Genomic DNA, 17,710 nt, shown 5'->3' with positions numbered 1-17,710 from the left:
TGAATGTAATCTGCCCCCAATGTATGCATTCTTCCTCTCATAAAATCCATCCATTGCTATGACAGGTCCCTTCAGCTTCTGTGTCATCATGCTGGCTGTAAAGTGACTTCAAGAGGTAGGATACTCCTCTTCCTCCTCCTCCTCTTTGCTTGTTGTTTTCCTTTCATTTTATATTTTATAGTTATATTTGGTTTTATTAAAAATGCTGGAGTTGCTCGATTTCAATATAAAATAAGAAAAAATAAGAAATAGCCGTAGTGAAGGAACGTGGAGTTATGAGAGTATGTGGAAGTATGATCCTGAGACTACTAATTGGTGTATGGCACAACTGGATTAATCAAGACAGGTGTGATATCAGGAGTGATCAACGCATTATATATCCACTATCAACTATAGGAGGACTGCAGTAAAATAGCAGGTTTGTGTGATAAAATGCTTCTCTGTTTTGCATAGTTTAACAGGTTTTAAAATAATTTTATTTAACTATGTATTTTAATATGTTCTGTGTTTAATTCTATTTTAATATTTGTATACATTGAATTTTAGTTACCTAGTGTATGAATTTTAATGAGAAAAAGAAAGCAGAATAATAATAATAATAATAATAATAATAATAATAATAATAATAATAAGGCAGAATATGTAAAGCAAAGTGAAGAACCTGCTTTGATTGAAGTCAAAAATCAGAAACTCCTCAAAGCACAGCAGACAAAAAACCAGTACAAGAAAACCGCACTACAAACTAGAGTTGACAGCTGGCACAACAAAACATTACATGGAAAGTTCCTTGACAAAATTGAAGGAAAAGCTGATAAGGAGAAGACCTGGCTCTGGCTCATGAATGGGACCCTGAAGAAGGAGACAGAAGGCCTGATCCTTGCAGCCCAGGAGCAAGACATCAGAACAAATGCAATTAAGGCCAAGATCGAAAAATCAGCTGATGACCCAAAACGCAGACTGTGCAAGGAAACCGACGAAACCATTGATGATATCCTCAGCTGCTGTAAGAAAATTGCACAGACAGACTACAAACAGAGGCACAACTATGTGGCCCAAATGATTCATTGGAACTTATGCCTCAAGTACCACCTTCCAGCAGTAAAGAACTGGTGGGATCACAAACCTGCAAAAGTATTGGAAAATGAGCACGCAAAGATACTGTGGGACTTCCGAATCCAGACTGACAAAGTTCTGGAACACAACACACCAGACATCACAGTTGTGGAAAAGAAAAAGGTTTGGATCATTGATGTTGCCATCCCAGGTGACAGTCGCATTGACGAAAAACAACACGATCTGCCAACTGCAAAAGGCCACCCTACTAGGATCTGCGCACATCATCCGAAAATACATCACACAATCCTAGACACTTGGGAAGTGTTCGACTTGTGATTTTGTGATACGAAATCCATCTTGTTTGCTGTGTCATACAATGTTGTATAATAATAATAATAATAACAATAATAATAATAATAATAATAATAATCACAGTCCTAGACACTTGGGAAGTGTTCGACTTGTGATTTTGTAATATGAAATCCAGCATATCTATCTTGTTTGCTGTGTCATACAACGTCGTTGTGTCAATAATAATAATAATAATACAACAACAACAACAACAACAACATCTTATGTTCCTTTGGAACGGCTAGTAATATTCTGACTACCTAATGTATCCCAGACCACTACACTTGCTCTCATTCATGCTCCCTCCTCTCTACAGAAACCTCACAACCATCACTCATGTTTATGATGTTCCCCTCACCCTAAAATCAACATCGGTACACACAGCCTTTAATTGGTGACCTTTCAAAAGCAGAGTTTCCACGCCTGAAGTAAAACAGCTGGCTACACAACTCCCATGGAGCCATTTTGTTTTCCTTCCGCATACCTCTCTGCGTCTCTCTTTTTGTTTGTTTAACATAAGGCACCCTGATGATATTATACCCACCCCAAACAAGGCACTCTGATGTAGGAGAGCTCCAGACAATTGTCTCAGCAATTGTTTATAAGATCTTATTGTCATTTTGTTCTGTTGGCTTTTGAAAGTGTAATCCCTGCTGACATCTCCCACTGAGCGAGAATTATAAAGAAGCAGTTGCTGAACAAATATCATCCTGGAGAAGAAAGCAGGAAGGGGAATATTTTTTAAAGCTCAAAATAAGTTTGCTGCAAAGGAAACAAAGGGGAGGAGGGAGAGGGAATGAGCTAAATATAAATGCGCCAGCATTCACCGCACAGTGTTTCATGGCTTCGTATGGAAACGTCCTCATGTTTGCCATTTTCCTTTTGCTAATAAGATGCACAGAGTGATTCTTATGCACAGTGACAGCTTGAGTTGTCTAATAAAGGAATTCCCCCAAGGAATGTGCTATTGATCAAATCTAAGACTTGCAAATTAATATATTGTTTTGTTGGTCGGTGGCAGAGGTGGGGGTGGGGAGGAAGCGAAGCCAGATCCAGCTGATTTCAAAGCAAGACACATCACAGGCTTCTCTTGTTTTTCGTTCTTCTAAAGCAATTGCACAATGAAAATCAGAAGCCAGACAAATCTGCATGGGTTAATGCTTCTGACACCTGGTTGGAGTTTTCTCCCCCTCCCCTTTCTCAGGATTTGTTTTTAATGCAGCAGGCTGTAGCTGAAACCTCCAAATGTTTGCCAGAAGTTTCATTAATGTGTTACATGACACAGCAAGAGGAGGAGATGAAACCTTCTGGCAGCTCATGGGACAAAAGCAATGGAGCATAGTAGAAGACCCTCCCACAGCTCTTTCTTCTGCCAGGTGGGAACTGGAACTGCTGTCACTAGGGTTGACAGATAAATTTCAAAGTGCTGATGTGGTCTATACAGCTTGGATTCTAACTATTTGAAGGACTGTATCTCCCTTTAATGGAGCCCCTGAGTACGCAGTAGGTTAAACCACTGAGCTGCTGAACTTGCTGCTGAACTTGACCGAAAGGCTGGTGGTTCGAATCTAGGAAGCGGGGTGAGCTCCCGCTGTTAGCTCCAGCTTCTGCCAGCCTAGCAGTTTGAAAGCATGCAAATGTGAGTAGATCAATAGGTACCACTCCGGTATGAAGGTAACAGCACTCCAAGCAGTCATGCTGGCCACATGACCTTGGAGGCATCTACGGACAATGCTGGCTCTTCGGCTTAGAAATGGAGATGAGCACCAACCCCCAGAGTCAGACACGACTAGATTTAATGTCAGGAGAAAACCTTTATCTATCTTCTTTTATGAGGCCATTAGAAGTCTATGATCTTATGGTGTTGCCTTCACTATGTCCCATTGTCTTCTCAATCTTGGATGGTAGAAACAAGAGAGAAGACCTTCCTGATGGCTGCCCCCAAGTTTTGGAAATCAGAATGGCCCAACTTTGCCTTCCTTCTAATGTACAGATTTCCTTAGTGGCAGCCCACAAAGGCACCATCTGCACTGAACATTTAATGCAGTTCAAATGACACTTCAAATTGCTGCAACTAGACAACAAATTTCGACAAAAGCATGCGAAAGTAAGCCTTTAATGCACATCACTGTTCTGTGGTTTGTATAATCCCCATCTGGATCTCAATTCTTATGGAATCATCTGCACAGTAAAATCACTTTCTTCAATGCTGGCTTGAAACTGCATCAAATGGTCAGTGTAGATGGGGCCTAAATTGTCTGTTATCCTACAAACCAAAGGTACACTTTCTTTTCAACACCAATAAAGCAATTCAAGGTCGATTTCTGAATTTCTGAATTTGTGAATGTATGAAAATTAATAACATATGATACAGTCTTTGCTAGATTATGTCATTTCAGTAGGTTTAGATGTAGAGGTTAATTTCTTTTAATGTCCGTAGATTTAAAGAGGGAAATGCAGACATCAGGAGCAAGAGCTGTCTTCCAGTTTTACTAAGGTGTAAGACCAAATAAGTAATAGTTGGCACCGTGCCATCGTTTTTGGTGAGGTAGGCTTTAAAACATTTCCCCATTAATAAGGCCACAAGATGGGCCAGCCTGATAAATTGTCTGAGAAGTTTATGATCCCTTGCAAGGCATTTATGCATTTTTCTCTGGGTTATTAACTCAGGGGATGGAATTTTAGACATACTTAAAAACTACACAGCAGGAGAGCATGTGGATAAGAGTTCTGTCTTCTAACAAGGCAAAGACCTATATATCGTTTGGCAAATATAAATCCAGACTTCACAAAAGCAACCCATAAAATCACCCATTCCCTTATGCACTGAAGTTACAATAATTTATCCTGCTTTATGAAATGACTCTGTCTGTTCCACCATTTAGAAATAGTTAGAAAAGGGAGTTTGGGCAATGTCTTCTCTTTTGTGTAGTTATATACATTTTTCAGTGTTTTTTTCAGATGTTTCCAGGGAGAAGGAAACCTTTGGATGGCTGAAGATGGTAGAGCTGTCAGATAATGGCTTCCATGTGGTGGATCCACTCTGGATTTGAGTCTGAACTTTAAATGAGCTATCCAAAGCTCTGAACACGATCAATACAAGAGGTTCGGCATTTTTGATAGCTGGGTTGTTGTATGTATTCCGGGCTCTGTGGCCATGTTCTAGAAGTATTCTCTCCTGACGTTTTGCCCACATCTATGGCAGGCATCCTCAGAGGTTGTGAGGCATGGAGAAACTAGGCAAGGAAGGTTAATATATATCTGTGGAGAGTCCAGGGTGTGAGAAGAGTTCTTTGTCAGTTGGAAGCCAGCGTGAATGTTGCAGTTAATCACCTTAATTCGCATTGGAAAGGTTCATCTCTTGCCTGGAGGGCATCGTTTGTTCGGAGTCATTAGCCGTCCTTGGGGCTCCTCTGCCCTCTGAGTGTTGCTTCCCATCTACTGTTCTGATTTTTGAGTTTTTTAATACTGGTAGCCAGATTTTATTCATTTTCATGATAGCTCCTGAAATGCCAGTAAAAGTCAAAGTGAATGTGCTGCCTCACTAGGAGTGAGTCTATACAGGCAAGAAAACCCTGACTCACCCTGAATTGCCTCTTGGCTGTCTTCATAACATTTCTGTACTTCTGATGAGTATCATGGTTCATCCTTGCCTTACTTCACACGGGGGATGCTATAGGGTTTTCTGGAAAACCAGAGTATCCTGCAGCCTCTGAGCTATCTGGTAGCATCCAATTCAGACCAGTCTGTTGTCCAGATGAGACATTGTCACCATGATTCTTTCTCTGCATCCGTCAGTGCAAGGAAAAGGGATTGGATCATGACCATATTGCCATTGCCGCCACTCCCAGCTGGTGACAGAGCTCTATGTGAGCTCTTGCCCGTTACCAGTGTCCCATTCTGATATCAACAGAGGCTTCACATGACTAGGGCCCCATCTACACTACCATGTCATGCAGTTCGAAACTGCATGAAATGGTCAGTGTAGACTCATGTAATACAGTTCAGTGCAGTTAAACTGCATTATATGAGTGTACACTGAGCATAAAATGCAGTTTCAAGCTGCATAATATGGCAATGTTGCTGGGACCTAGGAAATGGGCTCTCTTTCTTCCTGGTCATACGGGCATCTCTACTGATGTCAGAATGAGAAGCCTGTGATGGCCATGAGTTCACACATAGCTTTGTGGTCAGCTGAGACCATTAGGGCAGCAAGGAAGGCAAAGAGATGATCCAGCAGGGCCAATGTGGTCTTAGCCTGGCTGGACCATAAGGATACCAATATGGCACCACAAGGTGCATGCTGGTGTGTCCAGAGCTGATCCAGATCATTTTTGCTCCAGACTACCTGTAGATTTACTGGTCAGTGTAGACTCACCCTAGCATAGAGGCTAGTGCTACCATCCCATGACAGTTCTAGTAGCCAAGGTCATGACCAGGGTTGCAATTGTGATTTTAGAGGAAAGCCATAAAAGAGATGTAAGGATCTGGAGACAAAATACAGATTTTGTCATGGATTTAAGAACGGACATGGAGCTAATGTAGGGAGAATGGTTCCAGAAGCAACCCATGCTTCTCACAGTTGTTTAAATCTGATTGTCTAATCAGAGAGACAAAAAGAGGGAGAAAGAAGCCTTCAAATGTGGATGGAAAAAGAATTCCAGCTCAGTTTTCTGGTTCTGATCATGTAATGTTTTAAAAGAAGACTAAAAGTTTTGCCATTTAATTAAATTGTCTGAAATGCCACATTAACTCAAGAATGAATGCCTTACGCACCAAGAACCCTCTGAAAGGGCAAATTCATCCCTCTAATTCCAAAATCAATATTCTACATTATGTCTTTGGTTCTTTAAAAAATCAGAGAGCAATCGTAGTTTAAAAGGGAATATTGAATGGGGGTATCATAGTCTTTCTGTAACATATAGTTGGGTCCTTAACAATAAGCCCTTCATAAAGAGCATGAAATTGTTACGATTGTTGCAGAAATAAAAGAAGAAATGAACTTTGACACTTAATAAGAAAAAAATCCAAAATAATTCATTGCTCTTTCAAATGGATAGGATCTCTGAGAAAGATATTAAATCTTCAAAAAAATGATAATTTGAGGTTAGTAGGTGCCTGCAGAGTTAAATATGAGACTGTTGAAATGTAACTTTTTTTCTCTCAGAGAAACAGATATTCTTTCAGAAATTATGTTTTTGATTTTTAGGACTTTGGCTAGTAGAATTATAAAAATTGAGACCTGCTTTTCCTACTGTTTTCCACTTCACAAAGCTTGATCATCCAATGAGTCGTATCCTCTTATCAGATGGCCAAAGTATGATAGCCTCAATTTCATTAGCTTTGCCTCTCATGAAGGTTTGGGCCTGAATTGCTCTCAGACTCTTTTACTTCTCTTTTTGTCACTCTATTGTACAGGTACTTTGCTCCAACATCATACTTCAAATGAGTTCATTTTCTTCCTATCAGATGTCTTCACTGACCAGCTTTAAATAAAAAATAGAGACAAGGGGGAGGAAAAGAAAGACAATCCCATCTTCTTACATTTGGAGTTATTTATTTTAAATTAGATCTTATCGTTTCCTTTTTCCTTTTAGCTTCCAAGTCAAGTTCAAGGTCGTGTTGTTTATACCTAAAGCCCTAAACCACTTCCAACTGAATTGCCTGGCTGATTGCCTTTTCATATGATAGACCTGAGATCACCAAAGCGATCAAAGGAGGCCATCTGGCAGTATGTGGAAGCAGGTCTTCTTTTATAAGGTCCTTCCCTTGGTAGAAAAGCACCAGCTGTGACTTGTTTGAAGCAGATGTTTCAGATTCACCTCTGTACCCAGACCTTTCTGAACGGATAGTCTCTCAGACTGAGGATCATGTTTTAAGCTGACATTAAAAGTTGTCATTTATTATAGTTTTAATAGCATATTGAAACATTTTATATTAATGCTATTCTTTTGATAACTTTTGAAATTTTATTTTGATGTCATACAATGATTCCAGATATCATTAGATATGGGAAAGAGAGGCATTATTGATAGAAGGGTAGTAAAGAGAAGGAAAAAGATTTCTCATGCCATTTTAAAAACTTAATTAATGAATGAATTGAAGAAGTCAAAACTGTTATAATTTTACAAGGTCTTTAGCCTTCTCTGCCAAAGAGTGCTAGTGTCACAGCAAATTACAAACCTCAGGATTCCATATTTTTGAGCTATGACAGTCAGATTCCAATATACTGCCTTGAAGTGTGGTGAAGTCTTCATCTTTGGGTGGAGGCTGGATGGCCATCTGTTTAGAAGTGTTGTGTTTCCTGTACTGCAGTGTGTTGGACTGGATGGTCCTTGTGGTGTCTTCAAACTTCATATTTCCATGATTCTATGACTCCAAAATACATCTGTTTAGTGGAAAAGGCCCAGCTCACCACAACTTCAAATCATGATAGCCAGGTTTAAAGAGGGATTCTGAACATTGCCATTCCAAAGAGTAATTCCTGCAATCCCTATGTGATCCAGTGACAGCTGTGGCTCTCATATTATTGGAGCAATGCATTTGCTCCGTGGTGTAAGAGGTACATTTTGTTGTATTCTCTTCTTGATCTTCCCAATGTTTAGCTGGAATTTCTTTTCTTCTAATTTGAATCCATTGGTTCTACCCTTAGGAGCAGAGAAAACAAGCTTGCTCTATCATCAGCTTGACATCCCTTCAGATAATTAAAAACAGCTGTCAGGTCATTCCTCAGTTTTCTCTTCCCCTGGCTAAATATACCCATTTTCCTAAGTCATTCTTCATAAGATCATCTTGGTCGTCCTTCTCTGGACATGTTCCTTCTTGAACTATGGTGCCCAGCACTGAACAAAGTATTTCAGGAGAGGTCTAACCAAAGCAGAATAGATTGGTATCACCATTTCCCTTGATCTGGATATCACGTTCCTATTGATGCAGCCTAGAATTACATTGTTTTTATGGCTGTCACATCACATTGTTAACTGATGTTTAGCTCATGATCTACTAGATAATTTTTACATGTTCTTCTTTCAGGCTTGGTGTCACTCATCCTATATTTGTTAATTTCTTACTTGAATCATTATCCCAACCTGGTTGTCTCTGGCTGGATCCTACTTCAAGGAGATGAAGTCTGTCTTGCTATGATGCAGACCAGACGGAACCAGAATTTCTAACTCAGTAGAAGTTAGAACTCACTTTCCTATTATAATTCAGCTCTTGGCTCCGACTGCTTTTGTAACCTTCTGGCAGTCAAAGTCACATCAGAATCCAGCAGGTTAAAGAGCTGAATTATTTACATCAGCAGAACACAGAAGATGGCTGAGCATTTTCTTTCCTTTAATGGCCAGTCCCCACTGAATCTCACTTTTTCATTCTTGCACCTCCCTCTCAGCATCACATTAGGTCCTACTTGTGGTTAATTTCCACTCCCCATAAAATATACATTTCTTTCCTTGTCCGAGGAACTGAAATATTCAGTTCTAGCTTCCTGCATTCGAGTTGTGGATTAACCCAGTTTCCTTGCGTGCTCCCAAGTTGTGAAACACTGCTGTAGTAAGCAGACCGGGGAGTGTGGGCGAGAACACCTGAAACACCATAAAAACAACTTCTGATTATTTAATGAAGCTTTCAGTGAAGGCAATACATCCCTTTGCTCCCTTCACAACAACTTAGAACCAATTCAGGCAGCTACGCATCTACACTTTTTAATAATGATCTCAGCATTGCTCAATTTTAAATCCCCTCTGAGCAGACGGGCTTGTCTAATTAAAAAAGATATATATTGAAAATAGAAGAAATCATTACAAAACCAGCAGAGTTACCTTTCCTGTAATAGTAAAAGAAGGGAGCTTTTGTGTTAACCTTGCCTGTATTTCACCTAGCAGTAAATGGGGCAAAGAAAAACAATATGTAGTGGTATGAGTGTTGGATCAGGACCCTGGGTTCAACTGCATTGAACTACATTACACAAGTCTACACTGACCATATAATTCAGTTTCAAGCTGTGTTATATAGCAGTGTGGATGGGACCTGGGAGACAAGAGTTCAAATTCTCACTTCAGCCTTCTCTTTTAGCCTCAAATGAGAGCCTTTGGACAGGTCACATACACTCTCAGTTTAAGAAGATGCCAATGGCAAACCTCCCCCGGAGAAATCTTGCTAGGAAAGTTTTGTGATGGAGTCATCATGACCTGGCATCGAACACATAGAAACATCACATTGCAAAGTATTTTATTTCTGCCAAGGTTTCTGTTAAAACAGCAAATGCCTGTAATTTGGCAGATCAGGGCTCACTGGAGACTTCCTTTTTCTGTCCAAAAGAAAAGCATCAGAATAAGAAATGCTTGCCAGAAACACTAGTGTTATATCAAATTATAAATTGGACATCTAGCTACTTCATAGATTTGTTTTTGACCATCCATACATTTTTGACTGTGTGTGCAGCTTTGTCGTGTACATTCTGGAGAGTTCATTTTCCCCAATAAATGAAGAAGAATTTTGACAGCTACTTCCTCCTACAGCATCTCATCCAAGACCTCTCCACTTCTGCTAGAAGGGAAGCAGGATGAGAAACCTCTAAGCCCTTGTGAGAGAAGATACACAACGAGAAGCTATGTGCCCACAGCTATTCAATGTGCTCTCTAAATATTACCAGGCATGTGGGTGTGGACTGAGCTGATTGTTGTTAAAAGCAGACAAGCTTTCACCCAACTACCCACTGAAAGCTTTAGTTCAACTCCTGATGTCTGGACCCTGCTGTTACACATCTTGGATGTATGACCCTCAGGCTTCTTGTTGACTTCTCTACTTGGACTTTGTTCTGATCTCTTTGGACTTTGTTCTGATTTACAGCTACTTGACTTCAGATTGTTTGTTAGTGTTTACCTTTCATGCTTTGACTTCCCAACTTCTTTCTGACTAAGCATTAATAGGAGGACAAGCTCGTAATTTGGGGTGAACAACTGTAGAGGGTAAGATTAGTCCCTGCAAGAGACTTTGGATGGTGGACTTCCTCTGTCTTTCCAAAAAAAAAACAAAGACATCTGCATCTGTGGCCAAAACATGAATGCCTCCAATGGCACAAATTTCAGTCTGCACGCAAAAAATATTTTGTGCATGTCACCAGCAGGATTTAATCCACACTTTCTAAGGTAGGAATCATGTCTCCTGTGAAAAGAGCAGCATATTATTTTGTTTATATGTTGTGTGTATTTTTGTTGTGTGTATGGCAACCTCAAGAACAGTGGTTCTCAACCTGTGAGTCCCCAAATGTTTTGGCCTTCAACTCCCAGAAATCCTGGTAAACTGGCTGAGGTTTCTGGGAATTGTAGGTCAAAACACCTGGAGACCCACAGGTTGAGAACCACTGCTCACAATGAACCTACCATGGAGTTTTCCTGGTGAGATTTGTTCAGGAAGCAGTTGCCTATATCTTTCTTCAAGCCTGAGGGAGTGTGACTTGCCCAAGGTCACCCACTGGGTTTCAGGAGGGAGCAAGATTGTTTTCTGTTGCCCTGCAGACTAGGACACGGAACAATGGCTTCAAACTACAGGAAAGGAGATTCCACCTGAACATCAGGAAGAACTTCCTGACTGTGAGAGCTGTTCAGCAGTGGAATTCTCTGCCCCAGAGTGCAGTGGAGGCTCATTCTTTGGAGGCTTTTAAGCAGAGGCTGGATGGCCATCTGTCGGGGGTGCTTTGAATGAGATTTTCCTGCTTCTTGCAGGGGGTTGGACTGGATGGCCCATGAAGTCTCTTCCAACTCTACTATTCTATGATTCTATGATTCATGGCCAAGCAGGAATTTGAACCCTAGTCTCAGAATGGGATTTGAACCCTGTATGTTGTCCTCACAAAGAAAACAAGTTTTTGCCTCAAAAACATAACACCAGGAGAAGAAAAACACATACATTTGGAAATTTAAAAATATCCTGAGACATGAAGAATCTCATAGCTCTTCTCATTTTCCTTGGCTGGATTTTCTGAAAGTCAGGATACTGTTTTCCAAAATATTTATGAATATTTTACAGTGCTAATTAACAGATAGAAAGAGAGGTTGGAAGGGCTGCCAAAATAATTTGGCAGCCTTCACTTCATGTGTTCCCTGACATGTGCATGGGTGAAGGGCATCATTTGCTACCTTGAGTCAGGCAGAGAAATGTCATAGGCCAACCCACATTAAACCTCCAGAGCAGCAGCCCACAGATGTCATCAGAATTCTTCCTTTCCAGGGATCAAAAACAATCTTAAGCAGCACTGAACATTTTTGCAGAGGGACAGAGAACCTCAAGAATTCGGCAACCTCCTCAGGTGTTCTTGCTTGACATATAAAACTGGGATGCCAAATATTCTTGTTTATTTGTCATGGTGTCTACAATTCATATAAATGTTTACCTTAAATTTCTTTTCTTTCAACAATACTAGTGCCCCTTTCCTTTGAGAAACTGTAAATGGATCCCACCCTCTATTCTGGAATAGACAAGGAGAGAGCATGTAAGCTGCCAACAGCCACTGATTTCCTTCACTGATTCAGGCCCCAACCACACTGTAGTTTCAAACTACATTATATGGGCAGTGTAGACTCATATAATGCAATTAAACCAATTTTAAGGCCTAGTTGAACTTTGGGATCTATTTTGTGCAAAACTTTATGAGGTTTTGCACAGAAAAATTGCCTTTTCTGTGAATGAAACAGCATTTTCTGTACAGAAATCAATATTCATATGCCAAGACATTATTTTCTAAACAGAAAATGCTGTTTCTTGCACCAAAATGTTGTTTTTCTATACAAATCAACATTGTGATTATTTTGCACAGAATAAGTCCCAAATGCAATGTTTCCTGTACAGGAAACAGCTGATTCTGCACAGGAAATACACTTCTGCATAAAATAATTATTTTCTGTTCCACTGTTTTCTGTTCAAAACAACCGGTGCAAATTTTGTGCAGAACAACTCCTGCAGTATGAAAATTTGCATCACTCCAGGACTCCTCTCATCTTTCTATACTTTTTCTCCACCGCTGCAGTGATACTTCTGTCTTTTTGCAATCATTTGAAACTCAATTAAAATGACTTCAGGGATAGAATACCTAACTTCTACATGAAACAACCACAGTGTACAAGATGTGCAATTATCTTAAAGGCATTCTCTCTGCTTCTTGGATTGCACACTTATTTCCTGAATAGTTAACTAAAGTTTCTGGCATGAAGACAGCTATTTCTGGTCATTACCTATTCTCATGACGAGAAGGTTGGAGGAAAGAAATTTAGCAGTAGTCTCACCCTTTGACCCAGTCTGTATTGATATGGGCATGTAATTATACTTAAAGATGTTTTTTGAAAGAGAAAGAGAAGATTTGCCTCATGTAATCTTCTCATCTTTAGAGAGGCATTACCATATCAAATGTAGTACTCTAGCAAAGTGGCATTCGGCAAACCATCTATGCAAAGAAAGAGTCTTTGTCATCATGAAACAATGACTGCCATTTTAGCTGGATCAGAAAATGCAAAAAGGTGGAAGGAGAAAGGTGTGTCCAAAATGCAGCAGCAGATGTTCATTTTTGAGAAATAAAAAAATATATAATGCTAATAACATCTTCTGAGAGCTCTCATTCATAGAGTCACCACATGTTCACAGTGACACAATAGTACATACTAACAACAAAATGGGAAACCATATCCGTAAATTGCAACAGGTTATGTTCTTGAACCACACATCCCAGAATCCTCTAGTTGCCAGAACTACTGGAAGAATTTATCATATTTTTGATTATTTTGATCACCAAAAGACACAATGTGGTGTCTGCCATTTTAGCTATATCTGAAAAGGCAAAAAAGTGGAAGGAAAAATTGTGTCCAAAATGCTGCAGCAGATTTTATTTTTGAGACCTCAAAGAAATTAAAATTTATTATATAATGATAATAGTAACAGAATTTTTAGAGGTCTCTCATTTGTAGCTTCATCATAAGCCCAAGATGACTTGCCATCACACAACAAAATGGGAAACCATATCAAGAATTTGCAACAAGTTGTGTTTTTGGATCATACCTCCCAGAATTCTCTAGTCAACACTTCTAGTGGAAGAATTTATCATTTTTCTATGATTGGAAAGGGGGGGAAAGTACAATAGGATTCTGGCCCTGGGCAACTCATTTAGAAATGTCAAGAAGTCAAGAATGGGTCACAACCAGAAAGGGCTATGATGCCTCATGCAAACTTGCCAAGAAAGGGGTGTATGTTTTGTTGAAGTAGGAATGATTGTATATAGATTGTATATGGGGAATATCTTTCTATATTGAGGGGTGGGCTATACTAGGAGAGGACATTTTATTATCTATTTAGTTATTAAAATATTCATACGCTGCCCTGTATCAACAGATCTTGATCAAGGGTGGCTTAGAAAAGCATTAAAACTTGGCGGGTTTTTCAGAAGTGACTTGAGAATGTACTGTGTGAGAGAATTGGCTGTCTGCAGAGACGTTGCCCAGAGACACCCAGATATGTTAGCTGGGAGGCTTTTCTTGTGTCTTTGCAAGCTAGAGCTGACAGATGGGAGCTCACCCCATCTCATGATTCAAACCAGCAACCTTCAGGTCAGCAACCCAACCTTCAGGTCAGCAGTTCAGCCGGCACAAGGGTTAAACCCATTGCTCCACCATGGCTCCTATTAAAACTGGTTAAACAGGCTAAAAACAGCACATTTATGTAAATACAAACGGCCATCCATATCCATGAGCTCCAGATCCAAGAACTGAACCAGCTGCAGCTTCAAAATACTTAACACTGTACATAACACACAGCACAAGTTGCTGGCAAATGTAATGCAAGGCATGAGACAAACCCATGGTTGGTGGGAGACTGGGGGTCTTTGAAATGTTGGGATTCAAGTGTAGTTCTTGGTGCAGATCCAAATCTCCCACCATTTCACAGATCCTTAATGCTTCTTCAGATTTGCATCCCTCTCCAGCCTCGCATCTCTCTCCAACCTTGTGTCTTATTTGTTTGTTACAGCATGCACTATGCCATTTTGTATAAATGTAGATGCGCCCATACTCTACTAAAGGTTATGCTACCGATTTTGTTCTTTCAGCCAGTTTCTAAAGTGCTATTAAACAAAAAAAGGGAAAGGAAAATAAGTGGAAAGCTTCTTGCTTCATTTAATGCACACCAATTAAAAGAAAACCTGACAGCACAATGGGTCCAAATTATAAGGAAGTTATTTCAACTAAACATGGGGCTGAATTTCCAGATTTGACATGGGTGTTATTTTCCCTGGAAAGAAGTGGACTCTTCTTCCATAAAGAGTCAGAGTCAAACAAAGGATAAATTACTACTAACCTGAAATGGTATAGTAACAGAACAGGTGACTTTTCATATCCCAAATCTGTGAGTTTTTAATCCATTCCTCGGAATACTGAAGAACATTAAAGTAGATTATTAAAGTATAACATTTAAAAATACTGTGGAAAAGGATCCTCTGGTGGTAATTTCACTATAAATATCATAGTGGCACTTATTGAATCATCCGCTGGGTTTGTAAAATGTCATTCGTTGTGGAAGGATTTGGGAGTTTGCTTCCATGTTGCGTAAATGCCAGTGGATTGCCACGCCAAAGCACGAGAAGATGGCCTCCAGAAGAAATATAATCACTGCTCTGTTTTAAATTCATGAGGACTTAAGGGGCTTAGATGGGATGCATTCAGAAGCAGCTTTGGAGATTCCAAGATAAGAAGAATTGTGTGAAACTCAGTCTCACAGACACCCTCATGGGGTTCTTGGGCTGGGAAATAGATTTGTTCTTAATCTGGATGACTTTGAATATTTCATACCAGAAGAACAAGAAAGCCAGAAGAATACAAGTATACTTTATATTGCATAATGGAGATAGACAGGCAGGCAGAGAGATAGATAGACACTGCTAGGTCGATCGATTGATGGATGGATGGATGGACAGACAGACAGACAGACAGATAAATGCTGGCAAATAGAGACCCAGAAAAATGTGGAAATGTCATGATCTTTTCATTTTTGTTGTGTGACTTAAAGCCCTTTCTGATTTATGGGAACCATAAGATAAACTTATCAAAGGGTTTTCTTGACAAGATTTGTTTGGAAGAGGTTTGCTATTGCCTTCCTTTGAGGCTGGGGCCTCAAAGGCCTTCCACACAGCTGTATAATATCCACATTGAACTAGATTATATGGCAGTGTAGACACAGATAACCCAGTTAAAAGCAGATATTGTGGATTATCTGCCTTGATATTCTGGGTTATATGGCTGTGTGGAAGGGCCCTGAGAGAGTATGACTTGCCCAAGCTCCTCCCTCAAAGTGGGAATGAATTTTCCTAGGAATTAACTCATTTTTTCCCCTCAAGAACTGAACTTCCTATAATATGTATCCCTTAGTAATCAGTCTTTAATATTCAGGCCGTGACTGATTTCTAACAGCCAATGACAAAACAAAACACCCACAATGCAAGATACATTGATTGGGGAAAGTATATACTATGATGAAGAGACAACTTCTGAAAGAATTTTTTTTCTTCTAAAAGCATGTGAAACACATCATATAGGGTAACTCTTAGACTTCAAGGAATTCCTCACATTGGGTTCAAGGAGATTCATGAAGGAAAACTACATGAAACATTGAAATCTGAATATTCAGGATAAAATGGATACCCTACTCAAAAGTAAGCCCTAGAATTCAGTGTTACTTTATCCCAAGTAAATTGCTATACAATTGCAGAATGACATGGAGCTATTGAAGGTAGAGGAAAGCATCACCATACAACTTTGGTTCTACCACATAACAGTGAGCATCCCCATATGATCTGATTTTGAATCTGACACAATATTGGTCTTGGTGGGTGGTTAAAGTGCATTTACATGGGGCAGATTAATCTAGGACATTTGTGCCCCACAGCTGTTCTGAATCCAGCACACACCTGCTGAATCTACAGCCATGTGTCCAGATGATTCAGCCAATGCCCTGTCCTCTCATCTTCATGTCACTACTGCCACTCCAGGAAGAGCCTGGCCAGCACCTGTCACGTTTGCTGAGGACATAACAGCAAGTAATCAACAAGGAGGAGATAGAGTGACCCCCCCTCCTCATTGATCATATCATTGGATACCCCATTCTGACTTCAGCAGAGGAGCCCATGATGTCCAGGCACTCACAGGGAGCTCATTGGCAGATGAAGCCATAGAGGTTGTAACAAGGACAACCTATCCCCTTCCCCATGCCAATCAACATGGGAAAAGATGAGGGTGGTGGTGAATGGGTAAAAAGGTAAAGGTTTCCCCTGATGTTAAGTCCAGTCATGTCTGACTCTGGGGGTGGGTGCTCATCTCCATTTCTAAGCTGAAGAGCCGGCGTTGTCCATAGACACCTCCAAGGTAATGTGGCCAGCATGACTGCATGGCGCACCGTTACCTTCCTGCCAGAGCAGTACCTATTGATCTACTCACATTTTCATGTTTTCTAACTGCTAGGTTGGCAGAAGCTGGAGCAACAGCGGGCGCTCACTCTGCTCCCAGGATTTGAATCTGAGACCTTTCGGTCTGCAAGTTCAGCAGCTCAGCGCTTTAACACATAGCACATTGTGAAGACTGCTTGCATACTCACTTGGGGTGAGAACATTATTTTTACTCATATAAATTTGCCTTTAAATGGGAGACAATAAAGGAATACTTCCAGGGATGACTAGAAAAAAATACTTCCTGAAACCTTGGAGATTGATTTGTGGTAGCCCTTATAGACTGACTCAGTAATGGGACAACATTGTATGTTGGCATCTAAATAGAATTGGATGAGTCTGAGATGGAGCTTTTATAAGATCTGGTAGTTTGGGAGTGGCACCAGTATTTATTGTAGAAAGCCTGATGGATTATGAGTGAAGCTAACCAGCATATGGAAGTTTGGAGGGTGAAGCCCAGCAGGATAAGGATTTTATTGGCTCTTCAGGGCATATTATTGGTTATCTGGCAGAAAGGTTTTTCTGCTCTTCACAATCAAGGAAGATATCACATTGTCCTTCATAAGTGAAATCATCTGCTTTACCTTTTCCTTTAGATGACTGGAGGACACGCAGGCACAAAAAGACAATAAGTGGGGAAGGTGATAAAATAAGATAAACTAAAAGAGGCTATCTCGGTTCAGCTGGATATTTATAGAGTGCTTATCAGAGATGTCCAAGTGGTCTCCATGCATAATTTATTTTAAATGCATACATAAATACCTCACACATGCGTGCACCCGGGAACATCTAATTAAATTTGTTTGCATTGAACACTTAATAGCC

Source organism: Anolis carolinensis, chromosome 1 (genome assembly GCF_035594765.1).
Source record: "Anolis carolinensis isolate JA03-04 chromosome 1, rAnoCar3.1.pri, whole genome shotgun sequence".
NCBI classification, from domain to species: domain Eukaryota; kingdom Metazoa; phylum Chordata; class Lepidosauria; order Squamata; family Dactyloidae; genus Anolis; species Anolis carolinensis.
This window is presented reverse-complemented; position numbering follows the sequence as displayed.